This window comes from Tamandua tetradactyla, chromosome 3, assembly GCF_023851605.1.
Source record: "Tamandua tetradactyla isolate mTamTet1 chromosome 3, mTamTet1.pri, whole genome shotgun sequence".
NCBI lineage: Eukaryota > Metazoa > Chordata > Mammalia > Pilosa > Myrmecophagidae > Tamandua > Tamandua tetradactyla.
The window spans coordinates 116,611,175-116,623,991 of NC_135329.1; the positions used below are offsets into that span (position 1 = coordinate 116,611,175).

General features: G+C 35.2%; 2 long non-coding RNA genes across 8 annotated transcripts in view; one reads left to right on the forward strand and one right to left on the reverse strand.

Moving 5' to 3' along the window:
• LOC143677607 (uncharacterized) overlaps positions 1–12,817 on the forward strand; it is a 359,256-nt gene that overhangs the window by 302,436 nt on the left and 44,003 nt on the right. The window lies entirely within an intron of this gene.
• Positions 1–12,817, reverse strand: part of LOC143677608 (uncharacterized) — a 236,072-nt gene that overhangs the window by 198,666 nt on the left and 24,589 nt on the right. For 4 of the 5 annotated variants that reach the window (XR_013172748.1, XR_013172750.1, XR_013172747.1 and 1 more), the window contains exons 2-3: positions 10,658–10,751; positions 100–290 (exon numbers count right to left, since the gene is read on the reverse strand). This is a non-coding gene — a long non-coding RNA (uncharacterized LOC143677608). The remainder of the gene's footprint in view (positions 1–99; positions 291–10,657; positions 10,752–12,817) is intronic. The other variant, XR_013172749.1, reaches the window with a different exon arrangement.

The following is a 12,817-nucleotide window of genomic DNA, read 5'->3' on the forward strand; positions in this document are numbered from 1 at the left end:
TGCCTTTAAAATTGTCTTCTATTGTCTTAGTTTTGCTGTGCAACTATCAGAAATACCAGAAACCAGTTTTGATTTAAACAACAGGAATTTATGTCTCACCGTTTGGGAAGCTAGCAGATTTCTTTCTTTCTGAGGAAGAAAGCATTCTGGCTGACAGGTAATCCTTGGGTTCCTCGGTTTTCCCATCACAAGGTGATGTCCTCTCATTTCTCTTCCAGCTCCTCCCTAGGACTCTCTCTCCACTCTGGTTTCTGACTTCTTTCCTTTAACAAGGCCTCCAGTAATCTAGACTAAAACCAAATCTCATTCAGTTGGCCACATTTTAATTTAAAATAACTTCAAGAGATCCTATTTACAATGTGGTCATGCCCACAGGAATGTGAATTAACCTTAAGAACATGTCTAAACTGGGCACACAATTCAATCTACCATATCTACAATATAATGCAGTCAGCTCAGCATGTGATGCAGTTCAAACCTTCCTGAGTAGGAAGGAAGTAAGAGAAAAAATAAAGAGAAGAAATAAGGAAAGAAAGGATATTTTTAAGAATAATAAGTAATAGGGAGGGAAAGAGTCAAGCCTGAATCATTTAGTCTTTAGGTCTTTTCTTTAGGGCACTGATAGAGCTCTATATAGATAGTTATGGCCCTACCGCATGGGGATTTTTCCTTTTTAATCAAAACTCTCTGGTGTTTTTGTAGGCAAAAAAACAAAAAACAACAACAACAAACCCCACATCCTTGAGACATAGTCTAATGAAAAGTATACCAGTCTCTGGAACTCTGTAACTGAGAAACATGACAAATTAAATTTCCACCATCACCAATAACAAACTGGATGAAACCAACTTATTTTAATCAACAGCACTAACAGACAGAATCTCTTTGCAGTGGCTTTCCCATGCTCTTCATTAGAAGAAATTGTCATTCCAGTAAAAAATAGCAGAGCATTAAGGCCTATATGCTTTCTCTCTATGAAGATAAGGATGATCATTAAAAGGATGAAACATTTCTAGCCTAGAGTTATATGTCTAAGCTAAAAAAGCATTGGCCTGAAATCAAATCATGGAAGTTTTGTGATTGCCTCAAAAAAGAAAAAAATGATGGATAATGACAAGAGAAATCAGAAGAAAAATAAAGGGTTTAAACCAATCTGGAAATACCTTAGGGCACTTGAAGCAGCTAAATTGTGTTCTCTAATCAATACAATAAAATGCCATCAATAAACTTAGTGAGCACTAGCCCCCACAAGTCACACAATTGGTAATCTATAGCCATAAGTCACCTCCAACTTCACAAACAGTGTTTCCCTCAAGAAGATGAATGTGTACTTACTCAAAAGGTCAACTAAAACTTTCCTTTTCCCTTTTTTGGCCAAATACAATTTTGTTATTTTAAATACGGAGGAAAATTTAATAAGTACCTAAAAGCTTAATGAACCCAAAGAGGTGCCTTTGACAGTGATCTAAAGTAACCTACGGGACAAATTAAAGATAGGATGATGAAAGTACCTATGCTGGTTTAAAGCTGTTATGTACCCCCAAAAGGTCATGTTCTTTTAATCCTTTCCTGTGGGTACAGACCTACTCTGTGTGTGGGGGTGGGAGGGGGCTTTTGATTAGATTGTTTCAATTGAGATGTGACTTACCCAACTCAAGGTGGTTCTTAAACCTTTACTGGAGTCCTTTATGAGAGGATAAAAGAGAGAAACACCCAGAGAAACTTAGAGAAAAGTGCTAGGAGAAGCAAGTAAGGACCCACAGAAACTCAAAGAGTGAGAACCTGGAAGCAACAAAGTTTGTGAGTGAATGACAAATAGATGCAGCCATGTGGCTTCCTGTATGACAGAGGAACCCTGGATGCCAGAGGCATTTCTTCAGAGAAGGTATGGTCCTATTGATACCTTAATTGGAACATTTTCATGGTCTTAGAACTGTAAATTTGTAAACCCATACATCCGCATTGTAAAAGCCAACTCATTTCTGGTATATTGCATCCTGGCAGCTTTAGCAAACCAAAACAGTACCCAATATAGTTCCCAAGCTAGATAGGCATGTGTGTAGAATGTAGTACAGCAGCAAGGTAGAGGTTTTCATTTAAGGGTCATGGCTCATTTGAGGAAATGTAATTTGTATTAGTTAGGGTTCTCTAGAGAAACAGATTCAACAGGAAATATTCATAAAAATAAAATATATGAAAGTGTCTCACGTAACCATGGGAACATAGAGTCCAATATCCATAGGGCAGGCTGTGAAGCTGACGATGCCGATGGTGGGTCTGGATGAACTCCACAGGAGAGGCTCACAGGCTGAAGCAGGAAGAGAGCCTGTCTCTTCTGAATCCTCCTTAAAAGGCTTCCAGTGATTAGATTAACCATCACTCATTGCAGAACACACTCCCTTTGGCTGATTACAAATGGAATCAGCTGTGGATGCAGCCAACATGATCATGATTTAATTCTATGAAATGTCCTCATAGCCACAGACAGGCCAGCACTTGCCCAACCAGACAAACAGTTACCACCACCTGGCCAAGTTGACATATGAACCTGACCATGACATAATTTGATATGGAAACTTACAGACCTTGCTGTGAAAGTTTTCCATGGTCCCTAAGCAGAGCATTTACATGTTGAATATTCAGGGGAATAAAAAGAACCCCTTCAGTAGGAAAGAATCCTGGATTGCAAGTTGGGATAGGGATTTAGATCTACTCTGAAACTACTTATACGCATGGCCTAAATCAACTCATCTCGTCATTATGAGCTTCAGTCTTCATTTAGAAAATGAGAGGGCTGAATTAGATCTCTTCCAGCTAGGCTCAAAAGTCACATTTAAATCCATAAATTTAATAAACTAGCAGAATATACACAGTTTATCTTTGGAAAGGGTCAGGAAGACAACACAGTGATGGTTTCACCAGACAGCAATGATAAGACCTGAGAATTGAAATTGCAAGGTCATTATATCACTCTATAAACTTTCTTCCATTTGCCCCTCCCTTGCCACCACCATCAGCATTTAAAGACTTTATTTTCATTCTAAGTCTATTTTAATATGGTCACACCTGTGTAATAAATAATGGCTTAGGACCCTTTAAGCTTCAACTAGTTCCTTCTCCTTTAAGATGTATGGTTGACTTACTGGAAAGATGCAGGAAAATCCTAGGGATATATGCTTAGAAAGGTGTAGAATCCACTAAAGAGCCTTTGCGCATTTTAGAATCAGATAAGGTAGCAACTAATTAGACCACTTTTTTGCCATGAGACTTGAATTTAAAACTTTTTTAGTTCCAGTTTTATCATTTGTAAAAATAAGATAAAAATATTTCTATAGAATTATTAAGTTTAAATGAAGTAATTTACATACATAGAGTATTTACTCAATATTTGTTAATCTCCTACACCCTCCAGTTTGTCTACTTTTTATCTTAAATATACCATTAGAGAACCTAAGTTCATCCAATTTCTAGGACTTGCAAATGGTATCACTGTCTTCGGACAAAAACTCCTTGGATGGCTAAAAGGGGGATCAACTGAGGCAGCATGGGAGAGTCAGCAAAAATTCATGTCCCTCCTAGAAAACTGAGAGAGAGGATGTAGAGTTTTCCTTTAGATGAAGGACAGTTGTTATATTATAGTTTAATTAATTGCATTGAATTTTAGCGAGACTGTCTATAAATCCAAACTAAGCCAAACTGTTTGAGAGGTATTACTTGTCACCAATAAGAAGTTTTGATATCTTATACTATGAATTCAATCGACCACAGAATTTGTATTCCTTCTTTTGTTTTAACACCCATTCATTGACTGGCATAATGGATTATCTCCAATTCACAAATTACCTTAGATCAAATGTATTTGTCTTGCAAATAAGAAAAAGTAGATGACATCCTTCATTCTAAAATTTATGGAAATCATATCAAAAGCCAGTATACCCACAGCTTGCTCTATTAACCAAAAATGTCATGTCAAGAATCTGGCTCCCTTTTCCAACTGATAGAAGGTAAAACAAGTAGACCATACTCACTGACCTTCCATCACCAAATATTAACTCTGATATCTTGGGGAAAAAATAATCCCCCCAAATTACTATCCTAATAAAAGCACATTATTGTAAATATCCTTGCATGCAGCTTTGAAACATTTGTTTCACCTAGGGGACTGAGTAAAAGAATGTTGAATGGCCAATAATTGTATTTCACCTATTCTGGTAGTAATCACATCTTATTCTTCTGTTGTTTATATATGCTATATGTTAGAATCTGCTATCATCTTTCCCACATTATTAAGTATAAGCATGTCTTGTAACTTGCTACCAAACGTCAGTCAGGTAACTTCAACCAGGAAGTAACCAGTGATAATAATGCTTTATTTCTTATTTTATTTTGCTAAGAGTTGTTTGCATTCATTATGTAGTTTTACCATATTCATTTTATTTATATCATACTTTATTCAACTTGATATAGAAAAAAAAAAGAATCTTATCCAGTATCATATAATATTTTTGCATATTACATACAAGCAGGCCCATTTATGAGTTTATTAAATGTCATAAATTAGATAATTGTGTTTTACCTGTTTAATTCTGCAGAAATCATTGGCAGATTTTATATAAGTGTTTAAGTACATTTTGCGATATTTGGGAAATTGCTTAAAGTTTTTGAATGGACTGGGAATAGATTATTTTTCCATATAATTATTACAATATGCAACACCATTTCTGAAGCAAAATAGATTCAGACTGACTTTTATGGTTAACATTAGGTAAAAGATTCATCTAGTTATAATTAGTAAGTTATCTTAACAGTAATGTTTGATTAGAGGACATCTAGTTGCTGTTTATGTAGGATTGATAAGAGATCAGATTCTCAAACTAATCTGGGCTCAACTGCTGTCTTTCAAGTAAAAGATGGTGATGTCAGGTCCTTACCTGACTTTCTGAAAATATTAATCTGAGAAGCTACAAAATGCAGAAACCCTAGGCATAGAGGGGACAGGTAAAAACATGTTGATGGAATCCTGACCAAAAGGGGGAAAAAGTATAACAGATAAGGTATCAGTGGCTGAGAGAGTTCAAATAGAGTTGAGAGCCGAAATACCCTTAAGGAGTGGCAGAAAGATGAAAGGTGATGGTGGGGTTATACAGAGAAGGTAGGGTTTAACAAATTAGTATGATTGCTGATTCATTACACTGATATTTCTTTTAGTCTCTAGTACCTTAGAGCAGCTAGAAGTAAGAGCCTAAAATTGTAGAATTGTAACCCATATCATACTCTGAAATCTGTTTTACAACTAATTGCTGTGCTGTGCTTTGAAATTTATTGCTTTTTTCCTATATATATATTAGTTTTCACAAGAAAAAGAAAAAAGCGATGATAAAAAATTATGTATATTCCTTACCTCCTATATTCTGGAAAAGCTAGAAGGAAAAATCTGAGATGATGGTGTGGTAGCCCATGACAAATTCTGGGTTCTGTCCTGTAACTGCTTGTTGAAGAGCGCTTTGAAAACTATTGCTTTTTTCTTTCTTTGCTTTGTATATATGTCATATTATACAATTTTAAAAAAAGTTAAAAATAAAACATGTAGGCAGATAGCTGTACTTTGATTGCTAAGGTAACTGAGGTAAATTCAACTGGGCAGAAAATGACCACAGGATAAGTAGCCTAAAAGGATGCTTTGCACTTCTCCATTGAATTTAGTTTGAGTGGAGTTTGGTTTGGACATTGAATGGCACAACAAAGAAAGTTCCATTTAATTGATTTAGCATAGAACAGATTCTTTTAAATAGAAAATGAAGTCATTGAAAAGAAAAATTGTGGTTCTGTAGCTAGCTACAAAACAAACCCTGACACTCCTGTTAGTGGAGTCAGCAGAGCAGCCCTTGTCAGTGCTTCTTGCATAAAAACTAAACAGAGGAAGAGCTGTCAACATTTGACCTAAGCCTTTCTTCAGCTAAAGTCACTAAGAATCCTGTATGAATTTAGGGTTGTGTTGATTTTTGTTTCAAATACCATCATTATGTTCAATGCATTAAAAGAGTGGGTTACATAAACCATGTGTTATGGGTTGAATTGCATCCCCCAAAAGGATCTGTTAAAGTCCTCATCCCTGGTATCTCTGAATGTCACCGCTTAGAAAGAGGGTCTTTGCTGATGTAATCAAGTTAAGATGAGGTCATACTGGGTTAGGGTGGGCCCTAATCCAATATGCCTGGCATCTTATTAGAAAAGCAGAGGGGACTGCAGACAGACCCAGACTGGACAACACCACGTGAAGACAGACACACAGGGATGGAAGATGCCTTGTGAAGAGGGAGGCAGAACTGGAGTTAGACTGCCACAAACAAAGGAATACCAAGGATTGCCAGAAATCACCAGAAGCTAGGAAGAGGCAAGGAAGGGTCATCTTCTTCAGAGAGAACCTGGCCCTGCAGATACCTTGATTCTGGGCTTTTAGCTTCCACGAATGTGAGAGAATAAATTTCTATTGTTTTAACTCAACAAGTTTATGATGATTTCTTACAGAAGCCCTAGGAAACTAATCTACCATGTAATGATTAAAAAAAGTTCATGAAAATAATCTCAGAGCATGCCTCATATTGAGAGCATATATCTTCAAATGCCTACAAAGAATGCCTGCAGACATTTGGTTAGCATTATTTAGCTACTAAATAAAATATGTTGACTTCTAATACTATAACCCATACCAACACACAAATTAAAACAGAGGTCTAGAGATACATATCTTAGATCATGTCCAATATATTGCATAGCCTACTACTAAAATTTTTCTTGTGGTAAAGAAATCAATACCATTGTTATATCAATGCCTTTAATAGGCACTTTTTTGCAGCCTTTTGATGTACTGACTACCTCTAACAAAGTATGGAGAAATGAAATATTTTGTGACATAATGCTAACATAATAGTATCCATTAATTTGTTAAGCTATAATAGTAACTTCTACTCTTTTGTGTCACTTAGAGGACACTGGTTGCAAGTAACAAAAAAGCATGATATTAATTATTTCAAATAATAAGAAAATACATTGTCTTTCAAGATTGAGGAAACATTTCCCAGAAGCCTTCTCACAATTCACTGGCCACAACTGGTCTCAGAGCTATCCCTAAACAGTGGCTTTCAAACAGTGTTTTACCAAGCTGTCCAAGTGATCCTATTAAACTCTTAAATTTGAAAACCACTATGCAAAACCAATCATTGTGAAAGGGAAGATTACTACAGTTTGTTTTAACTATCAAAGTATACAGTGTATACTGAGGATAAGGGCCTTTTCCTAAAAGGAAATTTATTTACTTGAATAAAATCAGGATTCTATTACCAAAGAAGATATCAGAGAATGGGAATGTGGAAGGGAAAGTGGAAAAATATTGAGAAAGCAACAATGATCTTTTCATATTCTTTACTTATCAAGTAGGATAGAGTGCTAAGAAAGACGAGAAGCTTTTGTGTCTGAACAGGTTGAGTTTGGCAAGATTCTACTCCTAAGTGGCAGAATAATGCTAGTCAAGTTATTTCATTTCTGGGCACCTCTGTTTTCTTACCTTAGAAATGACATAATGCTTTTCTCAAAAGCATATGGTGATTGGGTTATAGTAAGCACAGAAGAAGTTGCAAATTTCCATCATGATTTTATCAGAGGTACCAGTTGGAAAGATTAGGACTTATCTGCTTTCTTTCTTGAGCCATTTCTGACTATACCAGCAAAAATATCTCAAATTATGTCTCATTTCATTAAACAGCAATGAAGCTTCCTCAAAATTAATAGGTTATTCTTTCTGCAAATGGACTTTTTTTACTAAAAGCTGAGTTCATCTAATAAATTTGATACTAGATTTCTAAAAACTTTTGTCTGAACTTCTGGAACAGGAGCATTTCATTGTTTTGTTTACATGTGCATTGTTTGCCAATATTCCATCAAGGAGATTAGTTCTTAGGGTCACTATGTTTTACAATAAAAAAAAAAAATACAAGACACCCAATAAAATCTGAATTTCAAATATGTAAAAAAATTGCTTAGTATAAGTATATCCCAAATTTTTCATGGGAAATATTTATACTAAAAATATTCACTTCATATCTGAAATTCAAATTTAACTCGTGTGCTGTTTTTTTATCTGGCAACCTACTACTACTTCCACTTTTCTATCACATATTCCCACTACTGAGATAAGCTGAAACTTTATCAATGTCTTTAAACTTCCTACAATTATAAGGACAAGTAGTATCAATGCTATGAGGTTCACTTTTTTCAGTTGTGAAATTAGGCTCCTGGACTAAAGGATATCTGAGTGGCCTTCATGTTCTTAAACTGATTCTTTAAATGTAGAAAGGCTCTTAGCATGTCTGCATCAGATGAAAAATCAAATTTTTCATTTTAAAATCTATTTTCTAGATTTTAGAAAATTTAGAATTTTCTCATTTTCTATTTTTAAATCTATAAAGTATGATACAAATATACAAATGGTGATGATAGAACACACCATTTTAAGTTATATATCTGCCTGTGAAATTATTCAAAAAACTGTTTACATATTTACCTTTTTTTAAAAGTTCTCCAAGAAAATTTTCACAAGAGAGTTCAGTATAAGTAATACCCTTGTATTTATTCTACTTTTACTGCCTACAGATATTTATAAGGTCGACTTTGAGAATTTTCCTACCATATATTTTCTCTTAGTTTTAATAGAGAAGGCAACATTTTTCTGGAACCAACAAATCCTAGTGACAATCCATGATGTAAAATTTATGGTGGGAAATTGGTTTCTTGTAAAATTATTATTTTAAAGTAAACAAGTAAAACCATGCTATGTAAATAAAGAAATATAACTGAAAACTCAGTACATGGTCGCTTTTATTCAGAGTTTTAAAGAGCTGTTTATATGCTCTATAAGATTATAATTTAGTTATTTTATAAATATATTTAAATGAACTGAGTGTTTCTCAATTTATTTCTATTTAAACTTATCAAAAGAAACTAAATAAATTATAAATTGCATGTTTTCCATCTTTCTAATTATTAATTACTAATACATATGAAAATAATGAGAAAAAAATGTTTGAATTAACAAAACAAAATAAGAGTTTTTGCGTGTGTTACCTCATTGGTTACAATGACAAGGATGATCACTAAGTAAATTCAGGACATTCAAACGAACAGTTCTCTGATTGTTGGAATCTTTAAAAAATGATCCCACATCTTAATGTTCAAAAAAACAAAAAGCCTTTTTTTTATCACTCACTTCTGCCAATCCTGGTAAAATAATGTGGATGATGCCATTATATATGTGCATATCAAAAGTTGAATAAAGAAAATCTGTGTTTAAATACAAGTAATTAAATAAAACAGAAAAATGAACAATAAATTGATTTCAATTTATAATATGCATGCATAAGAAAGAAGATTTCATTAAAAAGAGAATAGTCATGGGATAAATGAAGACACAGGAGATTCTGAAATGGATTTATTTAGTTTGAACTATGTGAAGTTGCCATTTTTAAGGCCCTATATTGTCAAATATCTGCAAAACTTCATAAGTTTCAACCTAATAGAATGACTTTCAAATGTCTTGGAATTAAAACTGATTCCTAAATTTATTGAACTCAGAGAAGTTCAAAGACAATGGAATGAGCCTTCTTATGGCAAAACAGATCCATCATTCAACTACTTAAAACTTCAATTGCTATTTACTGCCCTTAGGCTAAAATTCAAATTTCCGGCTTTGGTTTAGAGGGCCTGTTAGGAGCTGGCCCTGCTTATTTCTACATATGTTCCCCTGTCTGAGCGCCCCTATTCCTGCACTACTTTCTTATCATATGCTATACTCTTTTTCTTGGATTTCATAGATGCTTTTCCTGACAGCATATAATACCCACAGCCCCCTAAACTATAATAGCCTGAATTCCCCTCGCCATTCAGCATCTATCCATTCTTCAACATGATACAAATAGCCCTCTTACTCAGGAGCTCAATGCATTCTGGTCTATTCCAGAAAATATTTCAGGTACAGTATATGATACATTACTTACATCAGCCTTCAGAAGTAGTATTTCTCCCATTATGGATAAGGAAACTGAGTTTCAAAGAGGCCAAGTATTATGCTCATCATTCTCTAGTTACATGTATAGAGCATGCATTTGCCTGCGCCTGCCTGACTCTGAAGCCCTTAACCTTCATGATAACCCTCTACTACTGCTTCTGAGGCTGAAAGGTGAAAACAAAATGAACATCACCTATCCAGGAAAGGGAAACATAAAATAGAAAATAATCATGTCCAAGTTCCCAAATTGTGTCCGAAGAGCAAGGACATAAAGTAAACACAGTGAACTGCATGTGCAGACCTCACGCTCAAACAGGGAAACAAATCCTCGACTCCATAATTCAAAATAATAGATTGCCTCAGAAAAATCTTTTCCACTAGAAAGTCTGAAAAGATGGATGTTCTGCTGTTCATGTCTACAGTAAAGTGTTAATGAAGTTCACACTTCAGGCTTGTTTCACTCTCTGGTGTGAGCAATGTTTTTCTATTTCTTAATTTTAATATTAAATAGCTATTTAAATATAGATATTATAAGATCATTTAAAAAGCAAGTGAGACAAACTATGGTTTTTCTCTTAAAGAAATATTAAATTATACCTCTAAGATTTCTAGTGCTCTCTAGTCTATCCACGGACTGTTGCTTTAATGGCTGCTCAGTTGAAGTCCTTCGTGAACATACCTGAGGTGATACCTAGAACACAGGAGGAGAGGTGGGCTCTTAATGGCATTAGAGCATGGCTTGTTTATTTTCAGAATCATGAATTCTTTTCATTGATAAGTGGTCAGATTTCTGATTATGAAGTCCTCTTGAACTTACTTTCAAATTGGACCCTTCCTGGTCTTCCCTCCTCTAAACTATGGCCCAAAAGTGACCACGAGCAGGGTTTTAGAATTGTAGAACTTGTAACAATCCTAGAACATGAGTCCCTTGTTACAGAGATGTGGAAAATAAGGCCCAGAGAGGCAAAGTGAGAATTTAAATGCATAGCGGAGGTAGAACCAAAGACTCCAGGTATAGACTGAATCATGTACTCCAACAAACACATTCTTAATCTTAATCCAGCCCCTGTGGGTGTGACCCATTGTGAATAGGGTCTCTCGAAGATGTTATTTTTAGTTAAGGTGTGGGCCAACTGAATGAGGGGGGGCTCAATCCATATTATAGGGGATCTTTATAAAGAGAGGAAACCAGAAGCCAGAAGTTAGAGAAAGCCACAGAAAAGAAACTGGGAGTCGACAGAAACTGGAAGCATGAGTAGAGATGGCCCCATGTCACCAGAGGTAGAGATGAAAGCCAAGGAAACCCAAGGGTTGTAGCAGCCAGTGCCAGAATGCTATAGATTTTGGGAAGAAAGCATTTCCTTGCCAATGCCTTGGTTTCGATTTTGGTCTTCTAGCCTTCCAAGCAATGAGCCAATAAATCCTTTTTTGTTTAAACCAAACAGGAATGTGGTATCTGTGATAACAGCTCTGGCAAACAAAGATAGCTGCCTCTCCACAAACTAAGGCAGCTATCTTTCAAGAGAGTAGTCTTGTTTCTTACAATGAGTGATATTCAGTTTCATAAAACTCTGAGCAGCCCTTAGATTGACAGGATTCAACTTAGACACGATGGATAATAAGTAGCATAAATTTTGCCACTTCTTGCTGAAAATGTAAGTGGTTATATTTTTATAAATGGTTATATTTATATTTAAACATGTTCAATTCAAGCAAAGAGGCCATCAGTTTCTATATGGCATATTTTCCTTGTTTAATCAAGGGTGACAAATTGACACATAATAAATAGAATCAGTATTTTTGAGCTGTTAAGCACTGCTATTCATTTTTTTTTAATACAGCATCATCTAGGCATTATACCGTTAGAGGAACACCGGAATGGCAAGCAGCAACTAACAAACTGAAACTGAATCACGTGTAGACAGTGTTGGTCTTGTATTTTTATGAAAAATGGTAACAAAATTAATTTTTAAACATTTACCTCCCATAGGTTTTACCTTTTTCAGCCTCATTGCTTGGGCCATTTTATCCCTCCTATGGATCTGGCATCTAGATTCCACCTTCCCATTAAAAAATATGTGGTTTTCTTCTATGAGGGAATAATAGAAGCCCAGCTGGCTTTAGTTGTGTTACTATCCATATCCAGCCCATAATTTCATCATAAATGTAATTTGTGCCTACTTTAATCTGTTTTCCTTCATGGGTTACCCTTATCCTTTTTTCTATTTTATTCACTCTTTAAATGCAATGCCATATGATACAGTTTTTTGGATTTATTCTCCACACTGATTTGAGAAATCATAATGTCATTTTTCATTGCTATGAAATATTATGTGACTAACTCATTTCCTGCTTTAAAATGTATCAGTGGGTCATGACAGCTCATAAGAACTCTGTTGCAGTTTCTTGGAGAATTTTGAAAAGTTCCATGTCTGTTTTGAAGTGGAAAACTTAATTGCTCAGAATTTTTTTTCCTAGAAGTATTTCTCAGACTTTAGTATGCCTCAGAAACATCTGGAGAGTTTGAGATGATGAAGATTTCTGGGCCCTGCTTCTTGAAAGTCTGATTTGGAGGTCAGGGGAGAGCCCAGAGATTTTCCATTTCTAACCAGCTCCGAGGTGACGCTGATGCTGTCTGTGCAGCTTCTGCCTCTCGCCTCCTGGAAACACTTTCAGATGCTCTTTTGCACATAAACACTAAATGGACATGGAAATCCCATTTGCACATCGTGAAAGGGATATTTTCCCATTTAGCTC